The 14,052-nt window shown below is 42.8% G+C and overlaps 1 long non-coding RNA gene across 1 annotated transcript; it reads left to right on the top strand.

Moving 5' to 3' along the window:
- The first annotated feature begins 318 nt into the window (after positions 1-318).
- Positions 319-1,589, top strand: LOC129835814 (uncharacterized). Its single transcript, XR_008756542.1, has 3 exons — positions 319-725; positions 889-959; positions 1,193-1,589. It is a non-coding gene; the product is annotated as an uncharacterized LOC129835814 (long non-coding RNA).
- Positions 1,590-14,052: the final 12,463 nt, after the last annotated feature.

Raw genomic sequence — 14,052 nt, 5'->3', positions numbered from 1 at the left:
TACTACGACAACCGCAGCTCCTACTACTACGACAACCGCAGCTCCTACTACTACGACAACCGCAGCTCCTACTACTACGACAACCTCAGCTCCTACTACTTCGGCAACCTCAGCTCCTACTACTTTGACAACCGCAGCTCCTACTACTACGACAACCGCAGCTCTTACTACTACGACAACCGCAGCTCCTACTACTACGACAACCGCAGCTCCTACTATTACGACAACCGCAGCTCCTACTACTACGACAACCGCAGCTCCTACTACTACGACAACCGCAGCTCCTACTACTACGACAACCGCAGCTCCTACTACTACGACAACCGCAGCTCCTACTACTACGACAACCGCAGCTCCTACTACTACGACAACCGCAGCTCCTACTACTACGACAACCGCAGCTCCTATTTTGACAACCTCAGCTGCTACTACGACAACCGCAGCTCCTAATACAACTACAGCTCCTAATACAACAACTACTACTCCTAATACAACAACTACAACTCCTAGTACAACAACTACAGCTCTTAATACAACAACTACAGCTCCTAATACAACTACAATAAATTCAGTTAATTTCACAATGGTACCTAATTTCACAATGGTAGCTCTAACTAAAACAACTGCAACTCCTGCTACAACAACCACTACTGAGCTACCAAAAACGACACAAATGAGCACTACAACTCCACCTGCCGGACAGTCAACCACGAATAGTGGGCTTAGTAAGTGTGATTTACTTTACTTAATATCTAAAGAAATTGTTAATATTGGTCAGCCCTGTCAAGTCTCCTTTTTTCATGTATTACGGTATGTGTCTGTCTTACTGTCTGTCTGTTTGTTTTGCTTCATGTTTGTTCGTATTATTGACTCATTGTGTCTCCACAGGATATAAGTTAGTACTGAGGGTGAAATTGGACATGACGACAGACCTAACCGAATCTGAGATCTTGAAACAGGTGAGAGTCGCTGTCAAACGTATAATTTTATAATTAATTAATTAATCTCCAAAAATGATTATAGAATAGGAAAAACCTCACTCAATGGGATTTTATGCGTAAGTTTGCTTTAACAAATAAGGATATTGAATAAAGATGGAAAGTGAAGTGAATGAGTGGGAAGGAGCGTGAAGAGGATAGGAATGTAGCGTTAACTCGTTTACTAATTTCTGTAACCCCTTTGTTTATTCTAGCTTCGTGCAGAACTGATCAGCCTAGGGCTGCCAGAGACCTTTACACTGCGATTGAGAATCATTCAGAGCTAGTTGACCGGGGGAAGAGGAGGACGACACTGGAGATAAAACACAGACAGATTACAATGCAAACCAGATCACAAAGATAATTTACACACATATTTTACAATAGATTGTCCTCAGTATTACGTTATTCCCACATGACCTACGGTAACTGGACCTAATGTATTAGCAACTAAATATCTACAGTGCCTTCAGAAAATTCACACCCCTTGACCTTTCCCACATTTTGTTGTGTTACAAAGTGGGATTAAAATGTATGTAAATGTATTTTTTTGTCAACGATCTACACTAAATATAGTTGAAGAAAAATTATAATATTGTAAAAAATGTAATCATGAACAATAAAACACTAATATATCTTGATTAGATAAGCTTTCACCTTTGACAGTGATTTCAGATGTGAGTCTTTCTAGATAAGTCTCTAAGCGCTTTGCACACCTGGATTGTACAATATTTGCACATTATTCTTAAAACAAATCTTCAAGCTCTGTTTGTTGATCATTGCTAGACAGCCATTTTTAAGTCTTGCCATACATTTTCAAGCTGATTTCAGTCAAAACTGTAACCAAGCCACGCAAAAACATTCCATGTCGTCTTGGTAAGCAACTCAAGTGTATATTTGGCCTTGTGTTTTAGATTATTGTCCTGCTGAAAGGTTGAATTTGTCTCCCAGTATCTGTTGGAAAGCAGACTGAACAATGTTTTCCTCTAGGAATTTGCCTGTGCTTAGCTCTATTCTGTTTCTTTTAATCTTAAACTCTCTAGTCCTTGCCGATGACAATTATACCCATAACATGATGCAGCCACCACCATGCTTGAAAATGTGGTGTGGTGCTCAGTGATCTGTTGTTGGATTTGCCCCAAACATTGTGCTGCATCAGATGACCTGGCCTCCACAATCACCCGACCTCAACCCAATTGAGATGGTTTTGGATGAGTTGGACTGCAGAGTGAAGTAAAAGAAACCAACAAGTGCTTAACAACTGTGGGAACTCCTTCGAAGCTGTTGGAAAAGCATTCCAGGTGAAGCTGGTTGAGAGAATGCCAAGAGTGGGCAAAGCTGTCATCAAGGCAAAGGGTTGCTACTTTGAACAATCTCAAATATATATATTTGTTTAACACTTTTTTGGTTTCTACATGATTCCATATGTGTTATTTCATAGTTATGTTTTCACTATTATTCTACAATGTAGAAAATAGTACAAATAAAGAAAAACCATAGAATGAGTAGGTGTGTCCAAACTTTTGACTGGTGCTGTATATATACAGTGCATTTTAAATGTATTCAGACCCCTTTACTTTTACCCCATTTTGTTACGTTACAGCTTTATTCTAAAATGGATTAAAGAAATTACAATTATCAATTTCACAAAATACCCCATAAAGCAAAAACAACAGAAAATCTGTCACGGTCCCAATACTGAGCTCCAAAAGTATGTACATTTACAGAACATTAATTGTGGTTATTACAAATTTAAACAACTAAAAGCAGGTATACATTTAGTTGCTTATACATTAGGTCTAGTTACCGTAGGTCATGCGGTAAGAATGTAATATTGAGGATAATCTATTGTAAGGCATGTGTGTAAAGTACAGTATCTCTGTTGTGCCTTTGGACATGGATATTCAAGATAATTTATTTAATAATTACTGGAATAATAATTTGATCAAATGTATTATAATTAACTTAGTTATCCTATACAAACGAATCCAAATGAAATGTTTTATATAGAGATCCCTTTAATTAACTCTATCAGTAGTTATCCTAACTGTTGTACCAGTCCCATATCAACAATAGTATTAATCAACAGTCAGTGGCTTTGTTCTCATTGTGAAAGTCATCTAACTCGGAAACTTCAAGGACCCAAACACTTGTAACGGAACTCAAGGCTACAGATAATTCATTATTTTGGGTTTTATTTACTTGACTAAATAAGTTGGAAAATTAGGTAGTTAACAGAGTAAGGCAAGGTAGAGTCTAATGGAATACTACACGGTTATTGAGGTGAGAATCGCCACAGGTCAACATACTTGAACTTCTGTACTTGAACTCAGCAAATACAACTGTACAGTACCAGTCAAAAGTTTGGACACACCTACTCATTCCTGGGTTTTTCTTTATTTGTACTATTTTCTATATTTTAGAATGTAAAAAGTGAAGATATCAAAACTATGAAAGGACATATGGAATCATGTATAAACTAAAAAGTGTTCAACAAATCAAAATATATTTTATCTGTGAGATTCTTCAACGTAAACACCCTTTGCCTTGACAGCTTTGCACTCTTTTGACTCAAACAGCTGTCAACCCTGTTTGAAACAGGGTCTTCCCCAAACTGTTGCCACAAAGTTGGAACCACAGAATTTTCTAGAATGTGCTGTAGTGTTAAGATTTCTCTTCACTGGAACTAATGGGCCTAGCCTGAACCATGAAAAAAAGCCCAGACCATTATTCCTCCTCCACCAAACTTTACAGTTGGGACTATGCATTCGGGCAGGTAGCGTTCTCCTGGCATCCGCCAAACCAAGACTTGTCTGTCAGACTGACAGTTGAGTTGGTGAAGCGTGATTCATCATTCCAGAGAACGCATTTCCACTGCTCAATAGTCCAATGGAGGCGAGTTTTACACCACTCAAGCCGACGCTTGGCTTTGCGCATGGTGATCCTAGCCTTGTTTGCAGCTGCTCAGTCATGGAAACCCATTTCATGAAGCTCCCGACGAACAGTTCTTCTGCTGACTTTGCTTCCAGAGGAAGTTTGGAAATCGGTAGTGAGTGTTGCAACCAAGAGCAAACCATTATGACAGGCTATGCGCTTCAGCAATCCCGTTCTGTGAGCTTCTGTGGTCTACAACTTCCTACCACTGAGACGTTGTTGCTCCTAGACATTTCCACTTCACAATAACAGCACCTAGAGTTGACCAAGGAAGCTCTAGCAGGGCAGAAATTTGATGCACTGACTTGTTGGAAAGGTGGAATCCTATGACGGTGCCACGTTGAAAGTCACTGAGTTCTTCAGCAAAGACATTCTACTGCCAATGTTTGTTAAGGAGAGCGCACACCACCATGCAATCTTTTACACACCTGTCAGCAATGGGTGTGGCTGAAATAGCCGAATCCACTAATTTGAAGGGGTGTCCATATATACTGTGACAATTCTCTTCAGGGTTAGGAGAGTTTGTACACAAATGCAGTGGGAGACCTACACAAAATAACACCAGAGAGCATTCTATCAAACAAGATAGTACTTTAATGTTTGTTTCTGGAGCACCCCAGGTCGCAGACTTGGTCGAGGATAGCAGGGTCCGGTACACAAATCGGGTTCTCGGTAGATCCGAGTCCAAAACCGCTAACAGGTAAGTCCAAACAGTCCAGGGGTCTCATTTATAAAACTGTGTGGAGGATTCACGTTAAAAGGTGGCGTACGGACGAAACACAGAAAGTGCTTACTCACAAAAATATTCTGATTGATAACACAGTGCGCACACACGTCCCATGCCGGTTTCCCTTTATAAATCAGAATCAACTCGAAATTTGGCACACGTGAGCAAGCGTCTTGTCCCACCCTTTTAACGGCCATAGTTGTTTATAAATAGTCAGTGAAACACCCATAATTAATATTCATCCCATACTGACTGCATGATGACAATGACGGCAAATCGCGACAGAAAGGCAAAAAAAAAAGAAATTTCACCCAATGTGAAATGGAAGTTCTTGTAGGGGAGGTTGAAGCAAGAAAAAATATATTGTTTGGTGGACACAGTGTGGGCATTACAAATGCTAAAAAGGCATTAGAGTGGCAGCTGATGTGAAAGAAGGTCGGACCCTCTCAAAAATAAACAAATACGTGGTCCAACATAAAAGTGGAGGCCAAAAGGCGCATAGCCTTACACAGACAAAGTGTTTGTGAAACAGTCGGGGGAAAGGGGACACCGGAACTCAAACTCCTTGATGAGCAACTCGCCAGTATTATAGGGGAATCCCTCCTGAATGGAGTAGTGGCGGAGGTGGAGGGGACACGGGCATGCAAGACGCATCGGATGATCCAGGAATGTAATTAGTATTCCCTCGTTTGAAAAGAGCAAACCAAATGCATTCAAGTTGTTTAAACGTTTATTTACACAAACAATTGTGACACTTTCTATTGGTTTTAGTCGTTGCGTGTTCCAGCGGGGTCGGTGGTGCTGCAGCTCAGCAGGAGCTGAGTGCGCCCATCCCCGAGTCACAACCTTCCGTGTCCTCACAGATGCTGTCCTGCAAACGCAAAGAGACACCATCAACGCTATTAACGAGGTTGCCAAGGAGATGAAGTGGGACAGGCACGGCTTGGTTTCTGCGGGTGCTTCTCTGTAAAGCTGGGCCCACTACAGCACAGAGATCAAAGAGAACAGTTTGTCCTACTGTTCACATTATTTATGAGAATATATTTCATAACATGCAAGTATTGTTTAATAATTACAGATCCAATTAAATATTATTCCCGGTTAACTGTACAACATATTTGAGGAGTTCTTTTGCAAAAACAGATATCTCCATTTTTATTTATTAATCTAAATCATGTATTTTGTGTTTCTTTTGTGTGCAATCTAGGGAACTCTTCATATATAATACGTGAGAGGTAATATTTTGATTTATTTTACACAATGTTATCAATTTCAAAGCGTTTCTAAAGTTTCATCCTTCTGCCATAGGAGTCGCAGTTTCTCATTTCTCCAGTTTATGTGCGTACCTATGGGTCAAAGTGTCCGTGGAGGACCACACATTCTCCCATCAAGTTTTGTTTTTTGTAAATTTGCTTAGAAAGAGGCGTAAACCTTCTTTTGTGCATACGCAAAGTTTATAAATGAGGCCCCAAGTCATACACGGTAAATCCAGCAGATGTAATATCACTTTCTCATTCTCAATGGTTCACAATTCCACAGCTCCTAGCTCTTTCTTCCTTCCTGGTGTGGCTTAACCTCTTTTATGTGGTTCGCCCCGCCTTGCGAGCGTTCACTTTGTTTATGGGGATTGTAGTTTTTGGCGGTCTGACATTTTGCGCTTTGTAGTTCATCTGGCCATCCTTTAGTGAGAGGGCAGAGCCTGTTTATTAGTTCCGCCCTCACATATCTGCCATTTATAACTCGGACCCCTTTTTTTGGCACAATAATTTTGTATATATACAGTGCTTTCGGAAAGTATTCAGAACCAATGACTTTTTTCACATTTTGTTACGTTGTTACGTTAAAGCCTAATTCTAAAATGGATTACATTTTTTCAATCTACACACAATACCCCATAATGACAAAACGAAAACAGGTTTTTAGAAATGTTTTCAAAAAATAAAAGAATAACAGAAATACCTAATTTACATAAGTATTTAGACCCTTTGCTATGAGATTCAAAATTGAGCTCACGTTCATCCTTTTTCCATTGATCATATTAGAGATGTTTATACAACATGATTGGAGTCCAACTGTGGTAAATTCAATTGACTGGACATGAATTGGACAGCCACACACCTGTCTATATAAGGTCCCACAGTTGACAGTGCATGTCAGAGCAAAAACCAAGCCATGAGGTCGAAGGAATTGTCTCTAGGGTTCTGAGACAGCATTGTGTCGAGGCACAGATCTGGGGAAGGGTACTAAAACATTTCTGCAGCTTTGAAGGTCCCCAAGAACACTGTGGCCTCCATCAGTCTCAGATGGAAGAAGTTTGGAACCACCAAGACTCTTCCTAGAGCTAACCACCCGGCCAAACTGAGCAATCGGGGGAGAAGGGCCTTGGTCAGGGAGGTGACCAAGAACCCATTGGTCACTCTGAAGGAGCTCAAGTTCCTATGTAGAGAAAGGATAATCTTTCAGAAGGACAACCATCTCTGTAGCACTCCAACAATCAGGCCTTTATGGTAGAGTGGCCAGATGCCACTGGGTAGGTGTCTTCGAATTTATTGTGAGGACCGGCCGGGGGAGTGGGCTGTGTCTCCCAGTCCCTGCCACTGAAAAACATCCCAAATCTTTGTTTCATCAGACCATAGAGTCTTGTTTCTTGTTTCTCATGGTATGAGAGTCTTTGGGTGCCTTTTGGCAAACTCCAAGTGGGCTGTCATGTGTCTTTTACTGAGGAGTGGCTTCCATCTGGCCACTCTACCACCAAACAAACAAAACAGCCACAAAAATGCCACAACCAAAATCTGTCTGTGTCTGCATGGAGAGAGTCTCCTCAATGAAAGAGGAAGAGTTGCATTTATCCTGGGACACACCCGAGCCCAGGTGTGTCCCATTTCGCTGACGACCTTCCCGCCAACATCCTATTAAGGAAAACAAGAGCAAAGAGATAGAATTCGGCAGACAGAGTGGGAGGGTTGTCCCAATGTCGAAAGAGCACATTTTACATTGTCACCTCACTCAAAATGTTTTATTTTTGGGGCAGCTAAAACCATGATTTGGTATAACAGTAATGTGCATTATCCTCATGATTCCTGTCACGAAGTGTCTGCCCTTCCCCTGTGCCTGTTTCGCTGTGATGAGCGAGTCAAATGTGTTCTGATCGTACAACATTTCAAAATGCAATTGCGAGAAAAACTCAGCTTTGGAAGATTCATCTTCTTGTCCCTGTCGAAAGAGAGTAGGGTCTCAGCTTTCTTTATTTCTCAACATATAACATAATAGCAACTATTCTACAACCAAGATATGATATCGCTTTGAGATTTTTTTATTTTACCTTTATTTAACTAGGCAAGTCAGTTAAGAACAAAATCTTATTTTCAATGACGGCCTAGGAACAGTGGGTTAACTGCCTTGTTCAGAACAACAGATTTTTACCTTGTTAGCTTGTCATGCTCAAACCACTAGGCTACCTGCCGCCCCAATGGTTATGGAGAAGCGTGCGCGTGAAATACGCACCGGCTATTGCAAGGGCATAGGTCTCATAGGTCTCATAGTAGCCTATAACTGCCATGTTTTTTTTTTAGAACATAGAAGAACGAGATGTTTTGCTGGTGATATGTGAATTATGTTCTGCTGCTTGATGACTGTAAACGAGCATTCAGACCAGCCTTCCTGATTGAACTTTCGAGTTGGTGGCGCGCGCAGTGATGTGGGCTGGTGTGGATAAAATGTCCAAGGCCGAATTCTTGTCCCAGCCCGGCCCTGGATACCATGATTGAAAAGTAACCTGTTTTTATTTTCTGCTCGTTTCGCGCTGTGTGGACAATTGAAAGCTTAATTTTCTTCTAACGTTGCAAGACAGTCGAGTGAGTTTTGATATCAAAATTGCTAGATGTGAAAAACGTCTTTTAGAACATTGGCTATTTATTGAATTTACATCAGGGACGACACAAACACACATTGTGTGTCGTGCCAACGGGTAACTTTTAATCCGAGGATACTTATCTTCACAGGGTACACCAAATTGTAGATGACGTTCCCCACCTAGAATATACAGTGGGGCAAAAAAGTATTTAGTCAGCCACCAATTGTGCACGTTCTCCCACTTAAAAAGATGAGAGAGGCCTGTAATTTTCATCATAGGTACACTTCAACTTCGACAGACAAAATGAGAAAAAAAAATTCAGAAAATCACATTGTAGGATTTTTTATGAATTTATTTGCAAATTATGGTGGAAAATAAGTATTTGGTCACCTACAAACAAGCAAGATTTCTGGCTCTCACAGACCTGTAACTTCTTCTTTAAGAGGCTCCTCTGTCCTCCACTCGTAACCTGTATTAAATGGCACCTGTTTGAACTTGTTATCAGTATAAAAGACACCTGTCCACAACCTCAAACAGTCACACTCCAAACTCCACTATGGCCAAGACCAAAGAGCTGTCAAAGGACACCAGAAACAAGATTGTAGACCTGCACCAGGCTGGGAAGACTGAATCTGCAATAGGTAAGCAGCTTGGTTTGAAGAAATCAACTGTGGGAGCAATTATTAGGAAATGGAAGACATACAAGACCACTGATAATCTCCCTCGATCTGGGGCTCCACGCAAGATCTCACCCCGTGGGGTCAAAATGATCACAAGAACGGTGAGCAAAAATCCCAGAACCACACGGGGGGACCTAGTGAATGACCTGCAGAGAGCTGGGACCAAAGTAACAAAGCCTACCATCAGTAACACACTACGCCGCCAGGGACTCAAATCCTGCAGTGCCAGACGTGTCCCCCTGCTTAGGCCAGTACATGTCCAGGCCCATCTGAAGTTTGCTAGAGAGCATTTGGATGATCCAGAAGAAGATTGGGAGAATGTCATATGGTCAGATTAAACCAAAATATAACTTTTTGGTAAAAACTCAACTCCTCGTGTTTGGAGGACAAAGAATGCCATACCTACTGTGAAACATGGGGGTGGTAACATCATGCTTTGGGGCTGTTTTTCTGCAAAGGGACCAGGACGACTGATCCGTGTAAAGGAAAGAATGAATGGGGCCATGTATCGTGAGATTTGGAGTGAAAACCTCCTTCCATCAGCAAGGGCATTGAAGATGAAACGTGGCTGGGTCTTTCAGCATGACAATGATCCCAAACACACCGCCCGGGCAACGAAGGAGTGGCTTCGTAAGAAGCATTTCAAGGTCCTGGAGTGGCCTAGCCAGTCTCCAGATCTCAACCCCATAGAAAATCTTTGGAGGGGGTTGAAAGTCCGTGTTGCCCAGCAACAGCCCCAAAACATCACTGCTCTAGAGGAGATCTGCATAGAGGAATGGGCCAAAATACCAGCAACAGTGTGTGAAAACCTTGTGAAGACTTACAGAAAACGTTTGACCTCTGTCATTGCCAACAAAGGGTATATAACAAAGTATTGAGATAAACTTTTGTTATTGACCAAATACTTATTTTCCACCATAATTTGCAAATAAATTCATTAAAAATCCTACAATGTGATTTTCTGGATTTCTTTTTCTCATTTTGTCTGTCATAGTTGAAGTGTACCTTTGATGAAAATTACAGGCCTCTCTCATCTTTTAAGTGGGAGAACTTGCACAATTGGTGGCTGACTAAATACTTTTTTGCCCCACTGTATGAATGAGATAATATAATTGTTAAACCAGTGCTACCAACATGTAGATAATGTTTCTCACATAGACACTACAGTGAAAATATGAATGACACAATGGACTTCTCCACAGGGCTCTACACTCTCTCCTTATGCCTTGCTCATGAGTATCACTTTGTGAACATGAGCAAGAACTGGACTGAAGCACAAGCCTACTGCAGAGATAAGTACACTGACCTGACCACCATAGACAACATGGAGGATATAAGTAAATTGATAAATACTTTTATTGTGCAAAGTTGTCATCAAGGCAAAGGGTGGCTACTTTGAAGAATCTTAAATCTTAAATATAAAATATATTTTGATTTGTTTAACACTTTTTTGCATACTACATGATTTCATATGTGTTATTTCATAGCTTTGATGTCTTCAGTATTATTCTACAATGTAGAAAATAGTAAAAATAAAGAAAAACCCTTGAATGAGTAGATGTCAACTTTTGACTGGGCTGTATGTTAGCCAGTTATCCACACTTGCTGCTGGGACTGTCAGTGGCAACTCAAGAGTTGGAACTGCATCAGGCTTCAGTACAAGAAACTTGGCATAAGTTTGAGTTTCAGCAGGTTCTCGAAGCATTCTTTGTGGTCAAACTTTGGTTTCATCCTCAGCTTGGGAAATGAATGTAACCCACTTCCCTTAAATCGCGCTCCACTCCCTAGCATACTACTCGCCAATGTCCAGTCTCTTGACAATAAGGTCGATGAAATCCGAGCACGGGTAACTTTCCAGAGAGACATCAGGGATTGCAACGTGCTCTGCTTCACGGAAACATGGCTAACTCAAAAGACGCTAACGGAGTCGGTGCAGCCAGCTGGTTTCTTCACGCATCGCGCAGACAGAAACAAACATCTTTCTGGTAAGAAGAGGGGCGGGGGGGTATGCCTCATGATTAACGAGACGTGGTGTGACCATCATAACAACACTCAGGAACTCAAGTCATTCTGTTCACCTGATCTAGAACTCCTCACAATCAAATGTCGACCGCATTATCTACCAAGGGAATTCTCTTCGGTCATAATCACAGCCGTATATATTCCCCCCCAAGCAGACACATCGATGGCCCTGAACGAACTCTATCTGACTCTCTGTAAACTGGAAACCACACACCCTGAGGCTGCATTCATCGTAGCTGGGGATTTTAACAAGGCTAATCTAAAAACAAAACTCCCTAAATTCTATCAGCACATCGATTGTCCTACCAGGGCTGGCAAAACTCTGGACCATTGTTATACTAACTTCCGCGACGCATATAAGGCCCTCCCCCGCCCTCCTTTCGGAAAAGCTGACCACGACTCCATTTTGTTGATTCCAGCCTACAAACAGAAATTAAAACTACAAGCTCCCGCGCTCAGGTCTGTTCAACGCTGGTCCGACCAATCTGATTCCACGCTTCAAGACTGCTTCGATCACGCGGATTGGAATATGTTCCGCACCGCGTCCAACAACATTGAAGAATATGCTGATTCGGTGAGCGAGTTCATTAGGAAGTGCATTGACGATGTCGTACCCACAGCAACGATTAAAACATTCCCAAACCAGAAACCGTGGATTGACGGCAGCATTCGCGTGAAACTGAAAGCGCGAACCACTGCTTTTAACCAGGGCAAGGTGACCGGAAACATGACCGAATACACACAGTGTAGCTATTCTCTCCGCAAGGCTATCAAACAGGCTAAGTCCCAGTACAGAGACAAAATTGAATCGCAATTCAACAGCTCAGACACAAGAGGTATGTGGCAGGGTCTACAGTCTATCACGGATTACAAAAAGAAAACCAGCCCCGTCGCGGACCAGGATGTCTTGCTCCCAGACAGGCTAAATACCTTCTTTGCCCGCTTTGAGGACAATACAGTGCCACTGACACGGCCCGCTACCAAAACCTGCGGGCTCTCCTTCACTGCAGCCGAGGTGAGTAAAACATTTAAACGTGTTAACCCTCGCAAGGCTGCAGGCCCAGACGGCATTCCCAGCCGCGTCCTCAGAGCATGCGCAGACCAGCTGGCTGGTGTGTTTACGGACATATTCAATCAATCCTTATCCCAGTCTGCTGTTCCCACATGCTTCAAGAGGGCCACCATTGTTCCTGTTCCCAAGAAAGCTAAGGTAACTGAGCTAAACGACTACCGCCCCGTAGCACTCACTTCCGTCATCATGAAGTGCTTTGAGAGACTAGTCAAGGACCATATCACCTCCACCCTACCGGACACCCTAGACCCACTCCAATTTGCTTACCGACCCAATAGGTCCACAGACGACACAATCGCAACCACACTGCACACTGCCCTAACCCATCTGGACAAGAGGAATACCTATGTGAGAATGCTGTTCATCGACTACAGCTCAGCATTTAACACCATAGTACCCTCCAAACTCGTCATCAAGCTCGAGACCCTGGGTCTCGACCCCGCCCTGTGCAACTGGGTCCTGGACTTCCTGACGGGCCGCCCCCAGGTGGTGAGGGTAGGTAACAACATCTCCACCCCGCTGATCCTCAACACTGGGGCCCCACAAGGGTGCGTTCTGAGCCCTCTCCTGTACTCCCTGTTCACCCACGACTGCGTGGCCATGCACGCCTCCAACTCAATCATCAAGTTTGCGGACGACACTACAGTGGTAGGCTTGATTACCAACAACGACGAGACGGCCTACAGGGAGGAGGTGAGGGCCCTCGGAGTGTGGTGTCAGGAAAATAACCTCACACTCAACGTCAACAAAACAAAGGAGATGATTGTGGACTTCAGGAAACAGCAGAGGGAGCACCCCCCTATCCACATCAACGGGTCAGTAGTGGAGAAGGTGGAAAGTTTTAAGTTCCTCGGTGTACACATCACGGACAAACTGAATTGGTCCACCCACACAGACAGCGTTGTGAAGAAGGCGCAGCAGCGCCTCTTCAACCTCAGGAGGCTGAAGAAATTCGGCTTGTCACCAAAAGCACTTACAAACTTCTACAGATGCACAATCGAGAGCATCCTGTCGGGCTGTATCACCGCCTGGTACGGCAACTGCTCCGCACACAACCGTAAGGCTCTCCAGAGGGTAGTGAGGTCGGCAGAACGCATCACCCGGGGCAAACTACCTGCCCTCCAGGACACCTACACCACCCGATGTCACAGGAAGGCCATAAAGATCATCAAGGACAACAACCACCCAAGCCACTGCCTGTTCACCCCGCTATCATCCAGTTGGCGAGGTCAGTACAGGTGCATCCAAGCAGGGACCGAGAGACTGAAAAACAGCTTCTATCTCAAGGCCATCAGACTGTTAAACAGCCACCACTAACATTTAGCGGCCGCTGCCAACATACTGACTCAACTCCAGCCACTTTAAAAATGGGAATTGATGGAAATTATGTAAAAATGTACCACCAGCCACTTTAAACAATGCCACCTAATATTATGTTTACATACCCTACATTACACATCTCTTATGTATATGTATATACTGTACTCTATATCATCTACTGCATCTTGCCATCTTATGTAATACATGGACCACTAGCCACTTTAAACTATGCCACTTTATGTTTACATACCCTACAGTACTCATCTCATAGGTATATACCGTACTCTATACCATGTACTGCACCATTGCCTATGCCGTTCTGTACCATCACTCATTCATATATCTCTATGTACATATTCTTTATCCCTTACACTTGCGTGTATAAGGTAGTAGTTGCGGAATTGTTAGGTTAGATTACTTGTTGTTATTACTGCATTGTCAGAACTAGAAGCACAAGCATTTCGCTC

Source organism: Salvelinus fontinalis, chromosome 36, assembly GCF_029448725.1.
Source record: "Salvelinus fontinalis isolate EN_2023a chromosome 36, ASM2944872v1, whole genome shotgun sequence".
Taxonomy (NCBI): Eukaryota; Metazoa; Chordata; class Actinopteri; order Salmoniformes; family Salmonidae; genus Salvelinus; species Salvelinus fontinalis.
This window is presented reverse-complemented; position numbering and strand designations above follow the sequence as displayed.